Raw genomic sequence first — 25,225 nt, 5'->3', positions numbered from 1 at the left:
ATAAACGTTTTACTTATAATCTTTTCAATTAACAAAATTGACTTTCCTGGATTTGGTTGTCCCATAGAGTTTTACTTTTTAAGAGTTTTTGAAATAGTTTCCCTCCGTAACCAAATTATTGTGTCAATACTTTCATTATTTATAATCTTGAGCTAATAGCCTTTTTGGTTCAATATTAGCGTGCATAATCAGGAGTACATTAGGAATTTTAGACTTTAAACTTACAAACTTTTTATTATTATGATTATTAATTTGGGAAAATAAAGCTCATGTATCTGAAGATCAGAGCAAGCAACAAAAAACAAAACAAAGCAAAAAGACTCAATAATGCTATTCATTTTTGTTCTTGTTTATACAGGAATTAAGTTGGATTTACTTCCCATTTGAAAGAACCGTCTTAATTGGTATATATTATAAGACCATGCATTTCTACCTCTTTATTTGAACAAATAATATCAGGGCTTAACAAAAGAGAAATCACCATAATTATTATGAGCTTCAACATTTATTCCGGGATTGTTATCATGTCTTCTTGGTTCATGAATATCGTCACTAGAAAGACATGTAGGACCTTCAATCTCTGAGAGTTTGGTTTCAGAATGGTAAGCCCTAGGAGAGCCGAGATCAGGACTTTCAATGTCCGCAGAATGGGTTTTATACTTGTGGAGTAAGTGTGTGGGTGATGAGCCATGACTTGGAGTATTTTCTTCACTCATGAACGTATAGGAAACATCTGCCCCAGTCTTCCTCAACTTCTTCCTCTCCCTTGTAGCCTTCTGCCATTTCTTTAGAGCTTTTGCTGTTTGCTCTTCAAATATTGTCTTTTTCATGTGAGATCCCATCTGAAAATATTTCAATACTGTTATATATATAGTCTCTTGATTTCTGTTAGTAATTTAATTATCGAGCTAATTAGAAGTTAGAACTACTCACTTGAGTCACCAAGGCATAGAGAGGGAATTGAAGGTGATATAGCTACGTAATACCAGAAGGGCTACACCAAGGAAAACCCTTATCAATGTCAACGAGGATATTAGGCACCGTATTAGTTGAATTATGGAGGAATATATTAGGCACCGTATTAGTTGAATTATGGAAGAATGTTAGGCACCGTTTGTTGTATATAGCTGACTTTCCATGTATAGTATTCGGTGGTATAGTTTATATGATAAAGAGAAAACTCAAGACCAGGGTATTCGAACCAAGAAACTGTCATGGTATAGGAGCTTTCTTAAAAATTTTCTTGTGTTTCGGTCTATCTTAGTAGTGTGATCCTACAGAATTTTTTTTTTTCCAGAAATTTTTGACCAAGCTGCTCTGTTCTGTTCTGTGTCTTTCGGCACTCTGTGAGTTGTCTTTCGGCAGGTTCTGCAGGTTCTGTTGGCTTCGTGTTCTGCAGGTTCTCGGCAAACCACACGAGAACAACTTCTCTCCTCTCCTCTCGGCAGGTTCTGCAGGTTCCTCTCCTCTCGGTTTCTCTCAGTCTCATTTCTCTCGGTCTCATTTCTCTTCCAGGTTCTCGACAAACCACACGAGAACAGCTTCTCTCCTCTCCTCTCGGTAGGTTCTGCAGGTTCCTCTCCTCTCTTCCCGTGTATTTTTTTCTTTCTCTTCCCCTCTCGGTTTCGTATGTCGGCACCTTCTGGAGAATTCTCAGCAATCCAACGTGAAATTATGGATTAGATTTGAGATTCTGTGTGGTATTTCGAGCACACAGTCCGTGGCTCAGTCTTCGGTGCACTCTGTTACTTTCTTCAGTCCATTTCTTTTCGGGCATTTATCTCTTGACAGTTTCGGTATCCTCTCGGCAGTTTTATTAGCTTCCTTTTTTTTTTTTTTTTTGTGATTTTGCTTCCTTTTATTAGCATCTTTAGTGCCTGGGCATCTTATTAGCTTCCTTTTTTGGCATCTTTAGTGCTATCTTTTTTGTCTCAGCAATTTTTTTTTTCCAATGGATTCTGCACCTGTGTGTGTTAAATTTACGGGCACAAATTATTATACCTGGGCATTTCAGTTTGAATTTTTTCTCAAGGGCAAAGACCTTTGGGGTCATATTGATGGCACGGATGTCGCCAAACCCTCCGCTTCTACACAATCTTAGGATGTCGGGTCTTCTCCGTCATGGGTCGTGCTTGATGCACGCATCATGTCTTGGCTTCTTGGTTCCGTGGAGCCCCATATTGTCACCAATTTGCGACCCCATCGCTCCGCTCAATCTATGTGGGCTTACTTGAAAAGGGTTTATCATCAAGATAATGATGCTCGTCGCTTTCAGTTAGAACATGCGATTGCCATGTTTCAACAGGGTAGTCTGTCTATCCAGGACTACTACTCGGCTTTTCTGACCCTTTGGCATGAATATGCTGATTTGGTTACAGCAGATGTTCCCGATGTCGCTCTTTGCACTATTCAGACTCTTTATGTGACTAGCTGCCGTGATCAGTTTCTTATGAAGCTACGTTCGGAATATGAATCTGTTCGCTCCTCTTTACTGAACAGATTTCCTATTTCCTCTCTTGATATTTGTTTTGGAGAGTTACTTCGTGAAGAACAACGTCTTAGTACTCAAGCTATTGCTGCCAATTGTTCTAAGAAATTCTGCTCTTATTGCAAGTTTTTAGAATTGATAGAGGGTCCTCGTCTGTGTGCAACATAAGCTATAGTTGACATCGTCATGCCCAAGCATTTCAGACTTCAGTTATTGTTTTGCCCGCAGCACCCTCTGCAGCAAATGGCTCTCCTGCACCTCCTGCCTTGAATTACTGCACCCCCGACATGGTGCAACAGATGCTCATTTCGACATTATCAGCAATGGGGTTCCAAGGTAACAATTCTACTAAACTCTGGTACGTGGACTCAGGGGCCTCCAATCACATGACTAATAATCCCATTGCTTTATGCCATGTCCGGCCCTACGCTGGTAAATCTGCTATTCAGACTGCCAATGGCAGCTCTTTGCCCATAGCTACTGTCGGAGATGTTTCTTCGAAGCTCACTGATGTGTTTCTTGCTCCTCAGCTTTCTACGAATCTTATTTCTGTTGGCCAATTAGTTGATAATAATTGTGCTGTTAATTTTTCTGGTGATGGTTGTGTTGTGCAGGACCAGGTAACGGGGGAGTCGATCGCGAAGGGACCTAAAGTGGGGCGCTTGTTTCCACTATATTTGTCTGTTCCCAATTTTTCTTCAGTTTCTTCTATTAAGTCTTTTGCTTGTAATAATGTTTCAGATCTTAGTATGGTATGGCATCGTCGTTTAGGTCATCCCCATACTCAAATCTTATCTCATGTATTGAACTTTAGTTTACTTGGTAATAAAAATCGTTCTTCTTTATCTCTTGAATGTGATTCTTGCAAACTTGGTAAAAGCAAAACTCTTCCCTTCCCTTTGCATGCTAGTAGAGCATCTCACTGCTTTGATCTTATCTATAGTGATGTTTGGGGACCTTCTCCTGTTTCTTCACATGAAAAGTTTAAATACTATGTGACTTTTATTGATGATCATAGCAGATTTACTTGGGTTTACTTTCTTCTCTCTAAATATGAGGTCTTTCGTATTTTTACTGAATTTTTAGCGTATGTTGACAATCAATTTTCTGCTTCTATTAAAACATTACGCACAGATTCCAGTGGTGAATATTTGTCTACTGAGTTTTAAACATTCTTGGCTTCTAAGGGTATTATTCATCAACGTTCATGTCCCTCTACTCCTCAACAAAATGGAGTAGCCGAACGCAAAAATCGTCATCTCCTTGATGTGGTATGTACTCTCTTGTTAGAATCTTCTGTTCCATCCATGTTTTGGGTCGAGGCTCTAAAAACAGCTACTTATTTGATTAATCGTTTGCCTTCTCAAGTCTTAAATATGGAGTCTCCCTATTTCCGCTTATTTGCTATGCAACCTAGTTATGATTACCTTCGTACATTTGGTTGTGTATGTTTTGTGCATTTAACTCCTCATGAGCGACATAAATTATCTGCTCAATCTATCCGCTGTGCTTTCTTGGGATATAATGTGTGTCAAAAGGGATTTGTGTGTTATGATCATACTTTACATCGTACACGGATTTCTAGAAATGTTATTTTCTTTGAAAATCAATATTTCTTTCCTGTGTCTTCTGTGTCATCCTCTTCTACTGTGATTCTCCCCTCCTTTGAACAGCCATTCTCAGATCATCATCCCGTCAGTTCTCGCTTTAGACCAGGTTTTGTGTATACGAGACGCTCCCGTCCACAGTCTCTTCCGATGGCTCCACCGATATATGCTCCTACCATACTCCAGGACCAATCAGTTGCAACACCCTCAGAGCACTTGGCACGTCGCTCTTCTCGAGTGTCAGTACCTCCGGATAGGTATGGATGGTTTGCTTCTGCTCTTACTGCTACATTATCCTATTTTGATATTCTCACATGCTACTCACATGCTGTCAAGCAAGATTGTTGGCGACAAGCTATGCAAGAAGAAATTGCTGCTTTAGAAGCCAATCACACCTGGGACATTGAGCCATGTCCTCCTACCATTGTTCCTCTAGGTTGCAAATGGGTTTATTCAGTCAAAGTCCAATCTGATGGACGTTTGGAACGTTACAAAGCTCGACTTGTTGCACTTGGGAATAATCAAGAATATGGTGTCAATTATGAAGAGACATTTGCTCCTGTGGCTAAAATGACTATTGTTCGTCTGATTCTAGCTCTTGTTGCTTCCAATGATTGGCCACTACATCAGATGGATGTTAAGAATGCTTTCCTTCATGGTGATCTTAAAGAGTGTATTTACATGAAGCCACCCCAGGGATTGTTCACCTCTCCGACTTCACATGTGTGTAAGCTTCGTCGCTCCCTTTATGGTCTCAAGCAAGCTCCAAGGGCCTGGTTTGATAAATTCCGCACAACTTTATTACAATTTTCATTCAAACAAAGCAAGTATGATACTTCATTGTTTCTTCAGAAATCAGACATGGGTATTGTTGTTCTTTTAGTTTATGTTGATGATATTGTGATCACTGGTTCCGATTCTGTCTTACTCGGCCAGCTCAAAACTCATCTCTTAGAGTCCTTTCATATGAAAGATCTTGGATCTCTCACATATTTTCTTGGTCTTGAGGTACATTGTAGTCCTTCTGGTATTTCACTCAATCAACATAAGTATGCTAGTGACTTGGTGGCTACAGCTGGCCTACAGGAGGCTACTTCTGTTGATACACCTATGGAATTAAATGTCAAGCTTCGCAAAGAGGAGGGTGACTTACTTGTTGATCCTAGTTTATATTGAAAGTTGGTGGGTAGCCTTGTTTATCTTACCATTACTAGACCAGACATTTCTTTTGCTGTACAGCAAGTTAGTCAATTTCTTCAGACTCCTCGTCATCTTCATTTGGCTGCTGTTCGTAGGATCATACGCTATGTTCAGGGCACTTTTGCCCGTGGTTTATTCTTCCCGACTAGCAACTCTACTCGTCTTGCCACTTATAGTGATGCTGATTGGGCTGGTTGTGCTGATACACGTCGCTCTATCACTGGTTGGTATGTATTCTTAGGTAATGCATTGATCTCTTGGAAGAGTAAGAAGCAAGACAGAGTTTCTAAGTCATCTACGGAATCTGAATACCGGGCGATGTCTTTAGCTTGTTCTGAAATTATTTGGCTTCAAGGTATGCTTGCTGAGCTAGATTTTTCAGAGACTGATCCCACACCTCTACATGCCGATAATACAAGTGCTATTCAGATCACAGCCAATCATGTCTACATGAGCGCACAAAGCATATTGAAGTCGATTGTCACTCTATCCGTGAAGCATTTGAAACTCGTGTTATCACTCTTCCACATATTTCTACTGAACTCCAAATTGCGGATATCTTCACCAAGGCTCTCACTCGTCATCGACATTACTTCCTAAGTAACAAATTGATGCTTGTTGATTTACGGGCATCAATTTGAGAGGGGCTGTCAACGAGGATATTAGGCACCGTATTAGTTGAATTATGGAGGAATATATTAGGCACCGTATTAGTTGAATTATGGAGGAATGTTACGCACCGTTTGTTGTATATAGCTGACTTTCCATGTATAGTATTCGGTGGTATAGTTTATATAATAAAGAGAAAACTCAAGGCTAGGGTATTTGGACCAAGAAACTGTCATGCTCCGAATACCCTAGCCTTGAGTTTTCTCTTTATTATATAAACTATACCACCAAATACTATACATGGAAAATCAGCTATATACAACAAACGGTGCCTAACATTCCTCCATAATTAAACTAATACGGTGCCTAATATCCTCGTTGACAATCAAAACTTCTGCCAAAATTTCGTGGAAGCAAGACGTCAACTTGAACTCGTACTGCAATATTGGCATTAATATTTTTTAATTAATTAGTTTAATATATATAGGAGGATTTATGTTGATCATTTTAAAGATATCATATATATATATATATATATGTATGCAACGCACGTCCGGAGTTGGAAATTAATATATAGTTGCACTTACCCAAATCCACAGAAAATAAGCCATTTGGAACGCATTCTGTAAATTGAAAAGAAAATAGTCAGCTAGCTCGAATTGAAATATAATCACAGACTCACAACACATGACCCAAGCTGCTGCATGCTTAGGATAATTAGATAGAGCGTTTAATGTCATTTATATATATATATATATGAAGAAAATTAACGAAATTTTGGTTAAATGCCTCCAATTCCAGAGTACTTAGATTTAAGATACTTTATTTTATATATATATATATATATATATCAATGTTAAGAAGCAATACCTTCTAATAATTACGTATGAGATAAGAAAAAAGAAAATCTCTTAATTTTTCATCCATCAACATGACTGACCGAAGCTGACACGGCCATAATTTTATAAATTGTCGTGCATATTTAAATGTATTTTAAAGATAAGATATTTTATAAAATAATTATCTAATTTTAATAATAAAATTATTATAACTGTTTCCTTTTCAAAAAAGAAAAAAGAAAAGAAAGAAAAGAAAATTAAAAAAAAAAAAAAAAAAAAACGGAAACAGCCACCTATTATTGTGTATGTAAATTTGTCATGCATGTATATATTAGATATGGATCGAGGAAAATTACCAAAAATGAAATCTGAAAATTATATATAGATTGTAGATTTCGATCTCCTCGAATTTTATTTCAACTTTAAGTGTTTTTTTTTTTTTTTTGAAAATAAATTTACTTAAAAGCGGGAGAAAGGTAAACATATATATAAAGTAGGCCGGTACGTACCATATAATATTTATAATTACCTTAATTTATGAGTTTACCGGACATCATAGTTAAATGACTAATAGATATTATAGAACTTATTTCTTGCAGGTATGTATCTCTTTCTCAATCTAAATCCTAGAATTTAGAAAAAATACTCTAAATTTTTTGAATCGATACCTTGTACGTATTGCTGATGCATGGGCACGTACAACTTGGAACATTTGCATGCACTACGTGTTATATTATTGAAAAAGCAGTGGTTCTACCCAACACTATATCTAGAGAGGGGGTGAATAGGTGTAATTCAATTTTTATGGCCTTTTGAAAATTAGACAAACAAGCAGTTAATAAATGAATCAAATAACACAAATAATCAACACATGATTTTGATCACGGAGTGGAAACTCATTTGAAGAACATCTTTAAAATCTAAAACCATTCCGGATGTAAGACACCACCTCAAATCCACTATAGAAATTTTAGTTTGTTACAACCAATTTAGAGACACTCACAAAACCTTTGTAATAGTTAAACTTAGCTTGCAACACCACGAGTGACCCACTCGATCTCTACACGCATGTAGTGTCGGAATTCTGACCTTCCTATAGCTTCCCACGAGAACCTCTCGATCTCTGCATCAACGGCAGCTTCGGACTCTTCCGGCCAACAAAAATGTCCACTTCAATGGACTCAAGTAAGAGTTGATTTTGAATGTGTTGTGGTGGATAAATGTTTATCCAAGAGAGAATCAACCAAATGGGGGAGAGTTTGCTCTAAGAAGTTCTTGGAGGCCCTTAGGGTTTTTGTTCTGATTCTCCACCTAAGAACATAAGTCAAGCTGTTCTATTTATAGTTCCCATCAAATGAGGCGCTTCAAAACCCTACATTGTAAGTGATCTGGAACATTGGCTCGAGCGAAGGTCGAGCACCACAATCTGCCTAAGTTTGCTCGAGCGAGTATGGAGCGGTTGACTCTGCCTGAGTTCGCTCGAGCTCAGTGTCGAGCGAGGGTCGAGCGACACACTCTGCCTGGGTTCGCTCAAGCTCAGTGTCGAGCGATAGTCGAGTGGTTAACTCTGCCTGAGTTCGCTCGAGCTGCATGTCGAGGGAGGGTCGAGCGGTTCAATCTGCCTGAGTTCACTCGAGTTGCATGTCGAGCGAGGGTCGAGCAGTTCAATCTGCCTGAGTTCACTCGAGCGCCCTGTCGAGCGAAGTCACCTTCTTTTGACCAATAATGAGCACTCATCAAGCCTTTCCGCAATAACACTTGTTACAACACTATTTTACACAGGTTTTCACAAGAATATGCCAATACGCTCATTTTTCCCTCAACAATCTCCCCCTTTGACATTTCTGTGACAAAACGTCTAACCTATACATATGACTTAATCCTAGCACACCCAACTAGATCCATATTCTTGAACATGTTGAAATATTTCTGCACAGGCTTAGCAAACGGTTAAACATACCCATTCACATATGCACAAAAACGTGTTTGCAATTCTCAAATCATAGTTCATGAACAGTCATGTCAAGTACAGGTTTTAGAAAAGAAATATTTCATTAAGCAACAAATCAGAAAATGAGTTCAAGATACATTAGTCAAACAACAGCAGCTAACAAAAGATATAAATCAACAGACATAACCAAAAGCTGTTGTTCCCCCAAAAAACAATGTGTTAGTACAAGTAACACTCCACACTCCCCCTGAGTGAATACTACTGTACTACTCCCCCTCAACAATATCTCCCCCTTTTTGTCACAAGAGGCCAAGGGTCTTAATCATCACCATCGACATCCTCATCATCCTCATTAAGCTGCCTTTCAATGTCGTTGAAGCTTTAGGTCACAAGCTGCTGCAGATGATCAACTTTAACATTGAGCCTGTGAACCGTAGCATCTATAGTATCGAACCGGGCGTCAAGGCGGGCTAGATACTCAAGTACCTGCTGAAGACTAGGCTCCGACAAACCGGGGGTTGAAGAGGATGGCTGAGAGCTGGAAGGGGCCGAGGTAGACGGTTGAGAACTAGATGGTCGGGAGCTCGAAGGCTGAGAAGAGAGAGTAGGAGGGTGCTCAACACGGAGAGGGTGTGGAGTTGTGTGAGCACGACTCAGCTGGACTGTCCTACGACCAATAGGAGCATTTAGTGCAATTCTAGGCTCCTGAGGATGTAAAGCAACAGACTGGGAGAGGGCCAGTCGGGTGATTAGACACAGTAAGGGCAAACCAGTCCGTGTTTTGGAGGACCGATACGCCTCAATAATAACCTGACACAGAAGACTTCCTAGATCAATGGAGACACCATTGATCAAGGCATACAGCAGAATGGCACGGTCAAGACCCACATCACTATTATGACCAGTAGGATCTAAGTTTATAAGAACAATCCTACTGAGAATGAGGTGATCAGGTGTAAAACGAGCAGTTGAAATAAGGGTTGTCCCTTCCCAACTACTAGGTCGACCACAAAGACAACTAGCAATGACTTGTGGACTGGGAGGAGATGTCCGTGAGTAGAGAAACTCGGGATAGGACACACGAGGGGCATTTAGTAGAGTCACTATCATGCCCGGAGTTACTCGAAAAACAACGTTCCGGAGACTGACTTCAAACGAGTCATCAACAGACACGTCATGAATGTTGGAGTAAAACTCCCTAACCAACTCCACAGAAGGAGTGGGATGACCAGTGGTCAATGCCTGCCACTGGCGAGACTCAAATATGCGAGGAATGATAGTCTCGGTAAGCTCACCTAAAGCCACTTCACGCTCAACTATGGGAGTACGATGCGAGAAGTTCTGAGAATACAACTCCTGGGCTCGGGCACTATGGAAGTCAGCTTGAGCGGGTGCAGGGAGGTTTTGGCGAGGACGAACACGTCGAGACATGGTTTTGGCTATAGACAGAGTCAATGACGTTAGACAAGGCTAAGGCAATGTAAAGACGTGATGAATGTATGCCAACCATGCTGATACAACAATGCCAACCGACAATGTAAGACTTGGTGCATGCCCTATGTTACTCTTCATTTTTCAAATCAATGATAAATGCCTAGTCCAAAGTGTCCCATATGCATGCCAATGCCAACTCATGTACATGACCAACATGCATGCTAATGCCAACCATTTGCAAGCCAACGCCACTTCTAAACTAAAATACCCTCAAACCCAATGCAAGCTTAGTTAAACAATGTCCCAAACCTAGGATAGACATGAAATAGATATGGGGACAATGCTATGCCAATGCATGATGAAAAAGAGAATACACACTTCATTTAGGCATTTTATCGAACACTTGGAGTGCATCCAAGTGAGAAACTCGAGCATAAACCCATGGGAGTTTCAAAAGCCTCCTAAATACACTCAAAAACCCAACAATGACTCCACAAGAGCCTCAATAAACCAAAAATTGGAAAAAAATCGAAGAAATATCTCAAAAACCCAATCCGAAACCTATATGCACAACACACGGAAAAACACCCAAAATAAAAAGTATCAAATCATGAAAATACAAAAGAGAAAGGGTTTTACCTTGATTTGGAGATGATTTCGGAAGGAAAACACAAGATTAAACAAAGAAATTTGAGAAAACGAGGAAGAAAATCACACGGGAGGGAGAAAAACTGGAAAAAGCCACTGTGCTCGAGCGGCGCTATGTTTTTAAAACAGGTGTTCGCTCGAGCGAACTTAAAACCCTCGAGCGGCTGTCGAGCAGTTTTCGCTCGAGCAGAGTCGAGCAAGGGTCGAGCGAGACCACCAGAAAAGCACATTTGGCCCAGTTTTGAATCACACAACACTCACATGACTTGGACAAATACTGAGAATGTCAATTTTCACACCAAGAGTACATATCAAATGTAGAGGAGCATCATATTCCCATAAAACACGCAGTTAAAAACAAAGTATCACAAGTAATATAGACGTGCGTGTTTAAAGCGGTCCTTGGTCAATCAAGAAATTTCAACCGTAAGGTGTGAGTGGGGTTGGGCTGAACATGAAACTATAAGTGCTTGAGAAGCTCTTTCAAGATACAGAAAGTCAAACCCAATGTTGTTAGGACCTGAATCTTTCTGTTTAAATACTTGTCTCAGTATGTTCAAGAAAACAGAAAACTTATTCTGTTTTTCATTTTTTTTATTTTTTTTATTACAACTTCACTTTTCTTTTTCCTTTTGAGATACATATTTTTGCACAAGCGAACCATGATGAGGTCATCTAGCCCGTGGTCAATTCTGTATGTAGGTAGAGCTTCCTACCACCTTTGATTGCCTCCCCAGTAAACTCACAAGTGGTGAAATGTCAATTGACCGAGTTTGGAGTGAAGTGTGTGATGCCAGTCACATATTACAAGAGATACTTATGTTTCAAACCTTTGTAAAATATAGGTATATGATACAAATCTCAAAAGACACATGCACCTAGATTTTAGAATTAACAACCCCACTATTATATAGCGCAATCATGGAGTGCATGTACAAGCAGCAAACAACGACAAAGAAACTAGACAACAAAAAAAAAAAAAAAGAATCAACAACAAAATAAAACAAAAATGCATGTAATGTATGTAATGCATGTAATGCATACCTGTCAGTCTACAGCACCAAAGCCATGTGTGGCTTGCGTCTTTCCTTTTTGAATGATCCACCTTGGTATCCATTTTCTTGAGAATGGCTTTTCAATTCTCTTGGTGTGCCTCGTGAGCTCAAAACAATTTGGTCGGATGTGACCAATCTTACCACAATGATGACACACAGGGCTTGCTTTGTGAACTCTTTGTCTCAAGAAGGTTGAGACATTCTTGGGGTTATTCATGTAATTCTTACCCCTTCCAGAAGGATAAGCAGTTCTACTGTTAACGAATGCAGGAGCATGCACAAAGTGACTCATTAATTTAAAACAGTTTGGTCTAATATGGCCTAGCTTCCCACAATGATGACATATAGGGCTCATGTTGCGAGCTCCTTGTCTTTTGGGAGGAGGAACAGACTTTTGCACTTGCAAAGGCTTCTTACCCTTTACAGATGGATGTGCCTTCCTTTTCTCAGTCATTTCAGGAACAAACACTGTGGTTTTCACATTTTTACCGAAAGCTTTTAAGCTTGAAGGAGCATCAGGATTCTCTTCAAAATAGCCTAAACCACTCTTATCACTAGAGGACTTTCCTAAACTTAGGAGTTTGTCAAGCTGGTTTGTCCCAATGGAGAATTTCTGCAACTTAGTATTTAACAAAGTTAGCTCATTTTCATGAGTTGTCACTTTATCTTCCAAAGTCACATTCCTCTTTTGTAACTCATCTGTTAGACCAATGACTTCTCTTAATTTGCCTTGAAGTCCTTCATTTTCTCTTTTACATAAATCTATTTCCTCAATATGTGCTTTATTGAGTTTCCTCAATTTCACACATTCCTTATACAACTTCTCATAGATTTCCTTCAAGTCATCTTCATCCCCGGATTCATTTTCAGAAACACTCTCAATTTCAACCACAGATTCACTGCTATGACTTTTCCCTACAACAGAGGAAGTGAAAGCCATGTAGTTGAGATTTTTCCTCCTAGGAGAACTCTCTTGTGAGTCACTTGACTCAGACTCACTATCAGTCAAGGAATCAGCATTAGCTTTCTCTTTGGCCTTTTTGTAATTTGCACACTCAAATCGAATGTGACCAAAACCATGACATTCATGGCACTGAATATTGTCCTTGACAACTCTAGTTTCTCGCTTATAGCTCCCTTCTCGGTTTTCTAAACTTGAACCTCCATTGAAACCTTTGAACCTTCTATTCTCCTGTCTTGGGTTTTTCTGGGCAAACATCTTCCTGAATTTTTTAGCATAAAATGCTATCTCCTTGTCACTCATGGCAAGTTCGTCAGAAGATTCACCAGACTCCTCTCTAATAGCATTGAGGGTTATGGACTTGTTTTTCTTATCCATAGGAAGGTATATTCATAGGTTTGTAAAGAACCCACCAACTCTTCAATTCTCATGTTGTCCAAGTCTTTGCTTTCTTCTATCGCAGTGACTTTGGGACGAAACCTCTCAGGAAGAGATCTAAGGACTTTTCTCATAATTCTATCCTCAGGAATTCTATCCCCTAAATTAAAATGAGAATTGACAATATCATTAAGTTTGCAATAGAAGCCATCAAAAGTTTCATCATCCTTTATCCTAAGTTCTTCAAAGTTGGTGGTTAACATTTGAAGTTTAGAATTCTTTACAGCCTTGGTACCTTCATGGGTAACCTCAAGAATGTCCCATGCCTCTTTGCAATTTTCACACATGGAGATTCTCTTGAACTCCTCCTGGGACACGGCCATGAACATCGCATTCAAGTTTTTGCTATTCCAACTACACCCATTGACTTCATCCCTAGAGTAATTTTCCACACACTTGGTAGTTTGGACTCCCTCAATGACTACAACCGGTTGTTTCCATCCATTTGTTACAGAAGCCCACACTCGTTCATCCACAGACTTAAGGAAAGCTCTCATTCAAACTTTCCAATACGCATAGTTGCTTCCATCAAAAAATGGTGGAGATGTGAGTGATTGAGACCTATCCATTTAAACCAGTACAGCAGGATCACACTCAGAAACTAAATCCTAGCGGAGTGAACCCGTTCTGATACCAATTGAAAAAGTAGTGGTTCTACCCAACACTACACCTAGAGGGGGTGAATAGGTGTAATCCAATTTTTATGGCCTTTTGAAAATTAGACAAATAAGCAGTTAATAAATGAATCAAATAATACAAATAATCAACACATGATTTTGATCACGGAGTGGAAACTCATTTGAAGAACATCTTCAAAATCTAAAACCACTCCGGGTGTAAGACACCACCTCAAATCCACTATAGAAATTTTAGTTTGTTACAACCAATTTAGAGACACTCACAAAACCTTTGTAGTAGCTAAACTTGGCTTGCAACACCACGAGTGACCCACTCGATCTCTACACGCATGTAGTGTCGGAACTCCAACCTTCCTATAGCTTCCCACGAGAACCTCTTGATCTCTGCATCAACGGCAGCTCCGGACTCTCCCGGACAACAAAAATGTCCACTTCAATGGACTCAAGTAAGAGTTGATTTTGAATGTGTTGTGGTGGAGAAATGTTTATCCAAGAGAGAATCAACCAAATGGGGGAGAGTTTGCTCTAAGAAGTTCTTGGAGGCCCTTAGGGTTTTTGCTCTGATTCTCCACCCAAGAACAGAAGTTAAGTTGTTCTATTTATAGTTCCCATCAAATGAGGCGCTTCAAAACCCTACATTGTAAGTGATCTGGAACATTGGCTCGAGCGAAGGTCGAGCGCCACAATCTGCCTAAGTTCGCTCGAGCGCCCTGTCGAGCGAGTATCAAGCGGTTGACTCTGCCTGAATTCGCTCGAACTCAGTGTCGAGCGAGGGTCGAGCGACACACTTTGCCTGGGTTTGCTCGAGCGATGGTCAAGCGGTTGACTCTGCCTGAGTTCGCTCGAGCTGCATGTCAAGCGAGGGTCGAGCGATTCAATTTGCCTGAGTTCGCTCGAGCGCCCTGTCGAGCGAGGGTCAAGCAAAGTCACCTTCTTTTGACCAATAATGAGCACTCATCAGGCCTTTCCGCAACAACACTTGTTACAACACTATTTTACACAGGTTTTCACAAGAATATGCCAATACGCTCATTTTTCCCTCAACAATTATGATATAAACACTTAATTTCGCAATTCACTTGTTTTATGCTCAAATCTATACTTCACCTTATAATTTATATATTGTTGACTTTATTTGTTTAACATATACGGGTCATGGGATGGATCCAAATTACAGTTACAATTTGGTTTGGTTACTAGTCAAGTCAAATTAAATTATTTTTGATGTCTCGACAGCTGGATGTCATGTAGTAGTTAGAGGTACGTACCTGAAACAAGGTAAAATGTATCAAGAAAAGAATCCAGTCGGGTCGATTGAACCAGAAATATTTGTTACTAGGCTCTACCACAGGAGCTCCTTTCACCACAGTTGTTCGATCTTGTATTTGTTGAGCCATTTCCATGATTATAACTTCAAGCTTTGATCCAACCATTAGAAGTATCTGCCAGCTCACACATGATCAGTACGTACGTACGTACACAATAGTGACGATCGATCGATATAATTACCACACAACCAATTAATTAAAGACGTTATATTTTATCTCCTAGCTAGCTAGCTAGATCCATCCTCAATTATCAAATTTCGAAAATTTATCGTGTATGTAATGTGTCATGCATGTATATATATGTGTGTGTATGTGTATCATGTATATATGTATATTTATTAATTATACAAAGCTTTGAAAAGATCAACAAAAGGCAGCCTGAGAGAATGTCTTACCACTAGCGGTATGAATGATATCACCGAAAGCGTGTACCATTCTGTTCATAAGTACATGATATATAAAAGCTTTTGGTCAGTACTGAGGCTTGCATGGAGGAAATCATCAAATCATATATAAAAACTATAATTAGTTAATGAAGAAAGGAATTAATTAGCTAGATAGGGGGAGAGATAGATGCCTTACTATACACGTTTAAGAGCTGAAAGAGGATACAGCATATCCATAATGGTAAACTGTAATATCAATATATATATCCATTGTTAGGCTATATATATAGTATAAGCACAAACACAAATAGTTAATACACACATGTACATCATGATGATGAGTCGGCAAGGCCACGCACAGAGAGAGACAGAGAGAGAGAGAGAGAGAGAGAGAGATCAGGTTATTATACGTACGTACCTAATTCCGACGACCACCTTAAAATCATCTTCCATTGATCTCTTGATGTACTTATGAAAGTTAAATTTGCTATTTGGTGCGAGGTGGGCCTGCCAAAGTAATTTCATGATGTAATATAATAAATATTTTCGATCGTCTTATATGTATATATAGTGATGATCATTAATTGGGGAAAAGGGAAGAGGCCAGGCCAGGAACCGGTGATGCACATGACAGATAGAAAAAGATGGCCACTTACGTTGATAAATCCGTGACGCATGGTCAGATAGTCAACCTTCGTTACCGAACGTAAGAATTGCCTAAAAAATGCCACCTGAGAAAAAGCATTAATATTAATATTCATCTCGGTTAGGTGTACAATACACGAAACGTACAATTAATATTAATTAATATCTCACTTTAATGTCTATGTACGTACGTACATGCAGTGCCTTTCAAAAATATGTATGTATCATTAATGAAATCTTAGAAGAATACATCTTACAATCCATCTGATACCAGGTGTTGTTGAGAAGCCGCTATGCCGCCGATCGAACAAAAGAAGTTTGACGAGCAAACCTAAATCTAGAGGGATCTACGTACGTACAACAACACACCAACTCATCAACCACTTCAAATAAATAAATAAATAAATAACAACTGATTTAATATTTTTCCTAAGAATGATCATAATTAGTACAATTGGTAAATTGATATTCCAGAGATGTGGTCTCCTGTTCCCACGCTTTCCATTTCTTCATTTGCATGTACATGAAGTGATAGATCATTTGTATTTTGAATATATTGGGGTTATTAATGCTCCATCCCCGGCCTTTTTGTAGGATAAAAAAAATGAAACTGAATTAATCTTCATGCATATATGTCGCTTTGTAGATATTAGAATCAGAGAGCGGCAACATACTTTGGCCTTTGCCAGAGCCGTGGTAATAACACCATAGATCAGAACATGAAAGACCGCAAGCACAAATATGAAGATGTGGAGTTGGTGTACCCCGGACTGTGAGATCAACGCTACTTTGTTCTGAAATCCACAAACAAGATCATATATATGTATATATATTATTTATATATAAAGATAAGACCTGCCTGCCTTTTGAAGTTATTAGAGCCTACTAAAGGTGGATGTCGTTTATCATCTTAATTTGCTACACATTATTTTTCCAAGTGTGCTACCTTTATTTTATATTCTTTCATTTATGTATCCTTTCACTGCCAAGCAGTACATAGCAGTAAAAGGATAGTGGGAAGCAGAATAGGTCTGCTATGTGGTGCTGTCCTACCTGTTGGCCAGTAGCAGTGTGTGGTGCCTCTTTTGGTAAGTAGCAGTGTGTGGTGCCCCTTTTGGCAGGTAGTGTACAGGGTGTATATATGTGTAGTGCGAAGGTTACTATTGGTGTGTGATTCTATCTTTATTTCAATATACAGAAAACAGAGAATAACTTTTCTCTGCTCCTCCATGGTGTAATCTTCTTCATCTTCCTTTTTTTGGTTCTTAACATTTCTTACATGGTATCAGAGCTTAGGCTCTACCCATCTTGTTGATAATACTCCCTCTGATTCACCATGGAAGAGAACTACTCTACAAACACAAAAAACCCAATTACAAATACAAATACACCTTACGTAAACTTTTCAGACCCAAACAACCCTTACCAAGTTGAGAATGGTGACAACACTGCCATTATGCTTGTTTATTGATCTCCTCACAACTGACAACTATGCTACTTGATCTCGAGCAATGCGTCGAGCACTTAGAGCAAAAAATAAACTGGGGTTCATCAATGGAAGCATTTCCAAACCAGCTAACATAGATGACCTCCTTTTTGATGTATAGGAGAGATGCAATGACATGGTAGTTTCTTGGATTCAGAACTCAATAAGTTCTAACATAAAGTCAAGTGTAGCATTTGTAGATGATGCTCGAGTCATCTGGGAAGAACTGAAGGACCGTTTAACCCAACAAAATGGACCACGAATTTTTCAGTTGAAGAGAAGTCTATCAAACCTGAAGCAAGACCGTGACTCTATGAGCACCTATTATGGTAACCTCAAAACCTTGTGGGATGAAATTTCTATCTATGACCCTGTTCCTATCTATACCTGTGGACAGCTTAATGTTTTGAATAATAGATACCAGCGTGACTGTGTAATACAATTCCTTATGGGGTTGAATGACCAATATGCTAACTCTATAGACCAGATCATGCTCATTGAAACCCTTCCCACTGTCAATAAAGTGTTCTCTTTGATTCAGCAACAAGAACAACACAATCTCCTCACCACCTATTCTCCATCCTCTGATTCCATGGCCTTGGCTACTAAAACTCCCTATCCATACTTTAAGACCAATGCCAAACCTTACCAAAAGAAGGATAGACCTTACTGCACCCATTGCCATATCCAAGGCCACTTACTAGATAACTGTTTTAAAGTTGGTAATGCTCAAGCTCCTACTTGTACCCATTGTAACATGACTGGCCATGTAGCTGAGAAGTGCTACAAGCTCCATGGATACCCCCAGGACACAAACTGCACAAAGGAAAAGGGGACCAAGTGATGAAATTTTCTGCCAATCAAACCAGCTTATCTAGTGACCACTACCAAGAGGAAGGTCACGAGGACATAGTCAGTTTCACTAAGGAGCAATACCAGCAGCTCATGAACTTGCTTCAACAAAAGGATCCTCCCAGTGTTTCTCCTTCAGTTAACCAAGCTCAAGACATTCTTAAAACTAGTGTCAGTATCCCTAAGGCCTCAAAATTATCTGGTATGCTTCCCACTCATTCTTCTTTTGCACATAAAACTGCTCTTTCCACCAACATGCCCTGGATCATTGATTCAGGTGCTACAGACCATATGATTTGTAGCCACTCCCTCTTTACCTCAGTTACTGTAGAGGTTTCATATTCTGTGAAATTACCTAATGGTACCTGCATGCCTGTCACTCATTTGGGCACTGTCAAGGTCACAGAAAAACTTACCCTTATGAATGTTTTGTGTGTTCCCTCATTCTCTTTCAACTTGATTTCTGTTAAAAGACTCACTAAAACACAAGCTTGTTGTTTGATCTGACAAATACTTATTTTACTCAGGACCTTTCCACTTGGACCACGATTGGGATGGGTGAAATGAAGTGCAACTTGTACCACCTCCTAACCACCACAATTTCCCCTAGTGCTATGACAGATGCTTTATCTGTTTTATCCCCTTCTCTTCATCCTTTTTCATCTTCTGCTAGAAGCAACAGGAAAGACAGTGACCTCTGGCATTGTCGCCTAGGCCACATGTCTTATTCTAGACTTGGTTTAATTGAGGATCCTATTGTAAGGAAAGGATGAAATTTTAATACAAACGTTCCTTGTTATATTTGTCCCCTTGCTAAGCAAGGTAAACTCCCTTTTCCCACTAGCTCACATAAGTCCACCTCTATATTTGAGATGATTCACTGTGACATTTGGGGGCCATGCTCTACCATATCTTATGATGGCACAAGGTTTTTCTTGACCATTGTAGATGATTTTTCTAAAACCACTTGGGTTTACCTCCTGCAAAGCAAATCTGAAACAAGAAAATGTGTTGAGTCTTTTTGTAACTTGGTGGAAACTCAGTTTGAAAGGAAAATAAAGACCATTCGCAGTGACAATGGCATTGAATTTAAAATGACTAATTTTTTTAATCAAAAGGGAATCATTCACCAAAGGACCTGTGCTGAGACACCCCAACAAATGGCACTGTGGAAAGGAAGCATCAAAACCTCTTAAATATGGCACGAGCTTTGCTTTTCCAATCTGGTTTACCACTAACCTTTCGGAGTGACTGCATCCTCACTGTAGTTTATCTCATCAATAGGTGTCCAACCCCTTTGCTTGCTAATCAGACCCCTTATGAAGTCCTATTTTCCATTAAGCCTAACTATGCACATTTGAGAATTTTTGGATGCCTTTGTTTTGCATCTACTTTATCCCATGGTCAAAAGAAATTTGATCCAAGGGGAAGGAAATGTGTCTTTTTAGGCTATCCATTTGGGGTCAAGGGATACAAGCTATTGGACTTGGAAACTAAAGTCACTTTCATTTCAAGAGATGTCATTTTTCATGAAGAAATCTTCCCTTTTCAATCCTATTGCTCCATTGAACTTGCTTCTCCAACTCAACCTAATCCTGCTTCCAATCCATTTCAAACAAACCCTACCTGTCATCCTTCATCTACTGTTGAACAGGATTTTTATGACCCTTTTCCTTCTCTCTAGCATACCATTGGCACTACTTCATCACCTGGTCCTGAGCCAGACAATCCATCCTCTTCTATTCCTCTTGAGTCTCCTGCTGATAGCAACTCTTCCCTTCCATCTCAACCTGCCATTCGAAGGTCATGTAGGACCAGAACAGCACCCACTTACCTCCAAGACTTCCATTGCCAACAAGTTGCACTCACATCACATGGCCAATCTGTGGACAAGGTATCCTCTCCTCTCACTAATTTTTTTTTTCCCTTTACATGATTTTTTATCTTACAAATCTTTTTCACCACAATTACAAGTTTTCTCCTCTAGCCTCTCAATTGCATCTGAACCTACCTCATATTCACAAGCCATAAAGGATCCTAATTGGAGTAATGCCATGGATGCTGAGTTGTTGGCCTTGGAACAAAATGAAACATGGGTGCTCACAGACTTGCCTCCTGACAAGGAAGTTATTGACTGCAGATATGTCTATAAAGTAAAGAGAAATTCTGATGGAAGTGTGGAAAGGCTAAAAGCTAGATTGGTAGAAAAAGGGTACACTCAACAAGAGGGGATTGACTACAATGAGACATTCTCACCTGTGGCCAAAATGGTCACTGTGAGATGCCTCCTTTCTATTGCTGTAACCCAAGGTTGGCACTTACATCAGTTTGATGTTAGTAATGCCTTCCTCCATGGTGATTTGGAGGAAGACATCTACAAGAAGAAACCACCAGGATACACAAAAGGAAACCCTCACCAAGTATGTAAGCTGCTCAAAAGCTTGTATGGCTTGAAACAAGCCTCTAGGCAATGGTATGCAAAGTTGACCTCTTTCTTGCTAGAATTTGGTTTTGTTCAATCCAAGGGAGACTATAGTTTATTCACTCTAGCAACTGAGAACTCCTTCACAGCCCTACTCATATATGTGGATGATATTTTAGTTGCTAGTGACTCACTAAACTCTATAGCTGCCATCAAAGATTCCCTACATGATAAATTCAAAATTAAAGATCTTAGAGTTTTAAGGTATTTTCTTGGGATAGAGGTAGCTAGATCCTCAGAAGGTATTCACATTTGCCAACGCAAGTATGCACTTGACATACTTACAGATTCTGGAACTCTGGAGGCCAAACCAGTAAAAATTCCCATGGACCAAAACTTGAAGCTGAGTAGGGACACTGGCACACAGCTTGCTGATCCCTCCATCTATCGAAGATTAATTGGGAGATTGCTCTATCTAACAATTACTCAACCAGACATTAGTTATCCAGTTCAAACTCTCAGTCAATTTATGGACCAACCTACAACAACTCATCTAGCTTCAGCTCAGAAGGTATTGAGATATATTAAGGCTGCACCTGGCCAAGGCTTGCTATTATCATCCTCCTCAGTCCTACAACTTAGTTCTTACTGCAACTCTGACTCGGCATCCTGCCCTAACACAAGAAGATCAGTGACAGGTTATTGCATTTTCTTGGGGATCTAAGAAGCAAAATACTGTGTTAAGAAGCTCAACTAAGGCAGAGTATAGAGCCATGGCAGCTACTTGCTGTGAACTCAGTTGGCTAAGATTTATTCTCACTGACCTACAAGTATCTCATCCAGAACCTGCCACAATGTTCTGTGACAATCAAGCAGCAATGCACATCACAGCAAATCCAGTATTTCACGAGCGTACCAAGCATATCGAGCTAGATTGTCATTTAGTTCGAGACAAGATACTTGAGGGTGCCATCACCACAGCTCATGTTCCCTCTCACCTTCAGTGTGCAGATCTTCTCACCAAAGCACTTACATCCTATCTTCTGCAAACTCACTTAAGCAAGATGGGAATTGTTAACTTACATTCTCCATCTTGTGGGAGGGTATTAGGGCCTACTAAAGCTGGATGTCGTTTATCATCTTAATTTGCTACACATTATTTTCCAAAGTGTGCTACCTTTCTTTTGTATTCTTTCATTTTTGTATCCTTTCACTGCCAAGCAGTACATAGCAGTAAAAGGATAGTGGGAAGCAGAATAGGTCTGCTATGTAGTGTTGTCCTGCCTGTTGGCCAGTAGCAGTGTGTGGTGCCTCTTTTGGCAGGTAGTGTATAGGGTGTATATATGTGTAGTGCGAAGGCTACTATTGGTGTGTGATTCTATCTTTCTTTCAATATACAAAAAATAGAGAATAATGTTTCTCTGCTCCTCCATGGTGTAATCTTCTTCATCTTCCTTTTTTTGGTTCTTAACATTTCTTACAGAAGTCATGGTACTAGCTACTATATATATATATATATATATTAGAATGAAATTCGTATATATATATATATATATATTTCCATATACATATATATTTCACTAACATATTCAGAACAATGATCACTTCCACCACCAGTTGGGGCAAGTACCAACCGCCATACAACATCTCCGGCATACCCCAATAGCTTTCTCCTGTCACCACCACCATTCTCATATTTTCAGTTATCTTCTTCCTTGGGGTAGTACTCCTTTTTACATGGAAGCATACGTTGCCCACTTTCTCAGGGATACATATCTTCGCAATGTGTTGTTGCCCAAATGTTATTAGCAGAGATATGAAGCCTAGTAGCATCAACTCTGCATCCAATTCATAATAAAAAATCAAAATAATTAACTTTTATTTAAGTATATATTTTCAATCATCAACACGATTTGATTACAAATGATTTAATTACCAGCCTTTATCTTCTCTAAAGCCTCGCTCATGGCCTTCTTCTGGCGCTTCTGAAACCACTACATGTCACGAATGTTTCATCATAACAATGTCAGTCAGCATCGATCCAAAAATGTGTACTAGTGTTCATGCTGGCCTTCAATCAGCTAAAACTGGACAGAAAAACTTTTAGTATATAGTTGCATAACTACACAAGCATAAAAGTCTTACCTTTCCAAGAGAATGAATCCCCAGTTCAAGAAGAACTGAAATGATCACAAAAAAGGCACAAACAAGAGCAACAGCCCATGTTGGTGTCTCCTTCAATGTTCTCTCTCCTACAGCAGCTAGAGCCATGCCTAACAAAAGATGCAATTCTCAGAGGACTAAACAACTTTGATCTGAATCAATCTTATGCTAAATAACGCTTGTGTGTCGCGTACTGGGAAAGAAGAGGAAGCTTCTTGATTTAGAATAAATTATAATAGACAGCAAATACAAACAAATAGATGCCGGCAACCATATATGTAAGCCAAGAATGATAATAGCAGGGGCGAAGCAATCTATAATTTGGGTTAAAGTGGCGAAGCAATCTAATAATATTATTAGAGATTTTCACCCTTAGATTAACGGAATAATGTGTGCCTATGATCAACTTGTTTATGATGTGATGCCTACCAATCTAGCATTTGATTGGCTCCTGAAGTACTGCATGCAAAAGCGTTCTTTATTTTATGGTATATTGTTTTGCAAGAGGAAGAACGGTTGTGTGGGAGCAAAAAAAATGGAAGATTATGTGTTTTATGTGTAGAGACTTTGTTGCTGTTATCTGATTGCCTTGTTTAAACCTATTCCTCTATTAATTTGGGTTAGGAACAGATCGATGCTTGTCTGTTTTTGAGCCCTATTGGCATGAGAATCTTGGAATTAGTCTTCTATTTTTATTTTATTATTTTGAACCAAACGGGATCATTAACCAGCAGAATGAGTATATTAATTGTTGGTTTTACATATGGTGTAACTAGCTAGGTGTGATTTCTTTCTTTTTAATCAAAATTTATCATTGAACATAAAGTAATATTTTTCCCCTTCGTGTGGTGAAACCATACTATATATAAATGGCTCGCCATAAATATAGTTAATTCATTTTAATTTATTACCATAAGTACTGTATCGCATTACCTGACTATACAGATCTAGAACGGAGGGATTGCCTAGGGCCCTTTAACACGTTGCGATTATGGATCAGCCTGAGAAGCATGCAATAATAATAATTGGAAGCGATATTCCCCCCCACCCTAACTGGGTTGGGCCTAGGCCAGATATTAAGGGCCCACTCGGACTGGAACATTCCCCCAAGGAATCATCAAAAGGGCGGCCCACAAACTACATTAGTAGAAAATGAATGCTTTGCACGGAAAATAAGTCGAGTGGGATAGATGGGATGCTTCAATCCCAACACTCACGTTTGATGACCAGCATTAAAGGATCCATGTTGACAAGTGAACGGAAAGCACAGGCAACCCTTTATTCTTTGACAATGGGGACAAGAAGTGAATGCGTCAATCGCCAATTGTCCAAGAAGCTACACCGCATTAATGGTGTCACCTTGGACGCCACGCCCAATTAAAGTCCATGACTAGGGCAACTGTGGGCATGACACAAACCCCTGATACAATGTATGAGAATATCCCCTCAAACCTCGTATAAAAGCCATGATCTAAGTACGAATGAACCTCTCTGAACTCTATTATTCCTCAACAATTCTCTCAAAAGAACTTTTAATTTTGGGAATGGAGGCTCCCAAGACCACCACCGAGCCCATCTTTGTCTTTGTGATCACAGGAATAAACATCCTGGCCCGAGTCATAGGAACTTAACCCAGGCATACAAAACATATCCTTAACAGTGGCACCGTCTGTGGGATCTCTATAGACGTAATGTGTCATTTGTATGCCTGCTACTACACGTTCACAAGCAACCCGCAAACAGGAAGCGATATCAAAAGACATGGAAGGATGCTTTTTTAGAGATGAAGGAATATATGAGAATGATGGCGAAGGAAGTTGAGAATTTTCATTGTGAGAATGAAGTTCTGAGACAAGTCAACACTGAACTACAAGATGAAGTAGAGTCAAGTAGGAACGAACAAGGAAAGTCCAAGAGTGATGGCAGGGTAGACGCCTAGGAAGAAGAAAGAGATAAAGATGCACCACAAGCTGCAAGGCCTTATGGATAAGTACGAGAAGATGGCAAAAAGGGTAGGCGCCTCCTCATAAGTAGATTAGCTACTCATCAACTCAAATTTAACCTATAGTGCCAAG

General features: G+C 39.5%; 1 pseudogene; it reads right to left on the bottom strand.

Moving 5' to 3' along the window:
• Nucleotides 1–455: 455 nt before the first annotated feature.
• LOC122274722 lies at nt 456–23,258 on the bottom strand (annotated as a pseudogene).
• Between the last annotated feature and the right edge of the window lie 1,967 nt (nt 23,259–25,225).

The sequence above is a fragment of the Carya illinoinensis genome, chromosome 8, assembly GCF_018687715.1.
Source record: "Carya illinoinensis cultivar Pawnee chromosome 8, C.illinoinensisPawnee_v1, whole genome shotgun sequence".
NCBI classification, from domain to species: Eukaryota; Viridiplantae; Streptophyta; class Magnoliopsida; order Fagales; family Juglandaceae; genus Carya; species Carya illinoinensis.
This window is presented reverse-complemented; position numbering and strand designations above follow the sequence as displayed.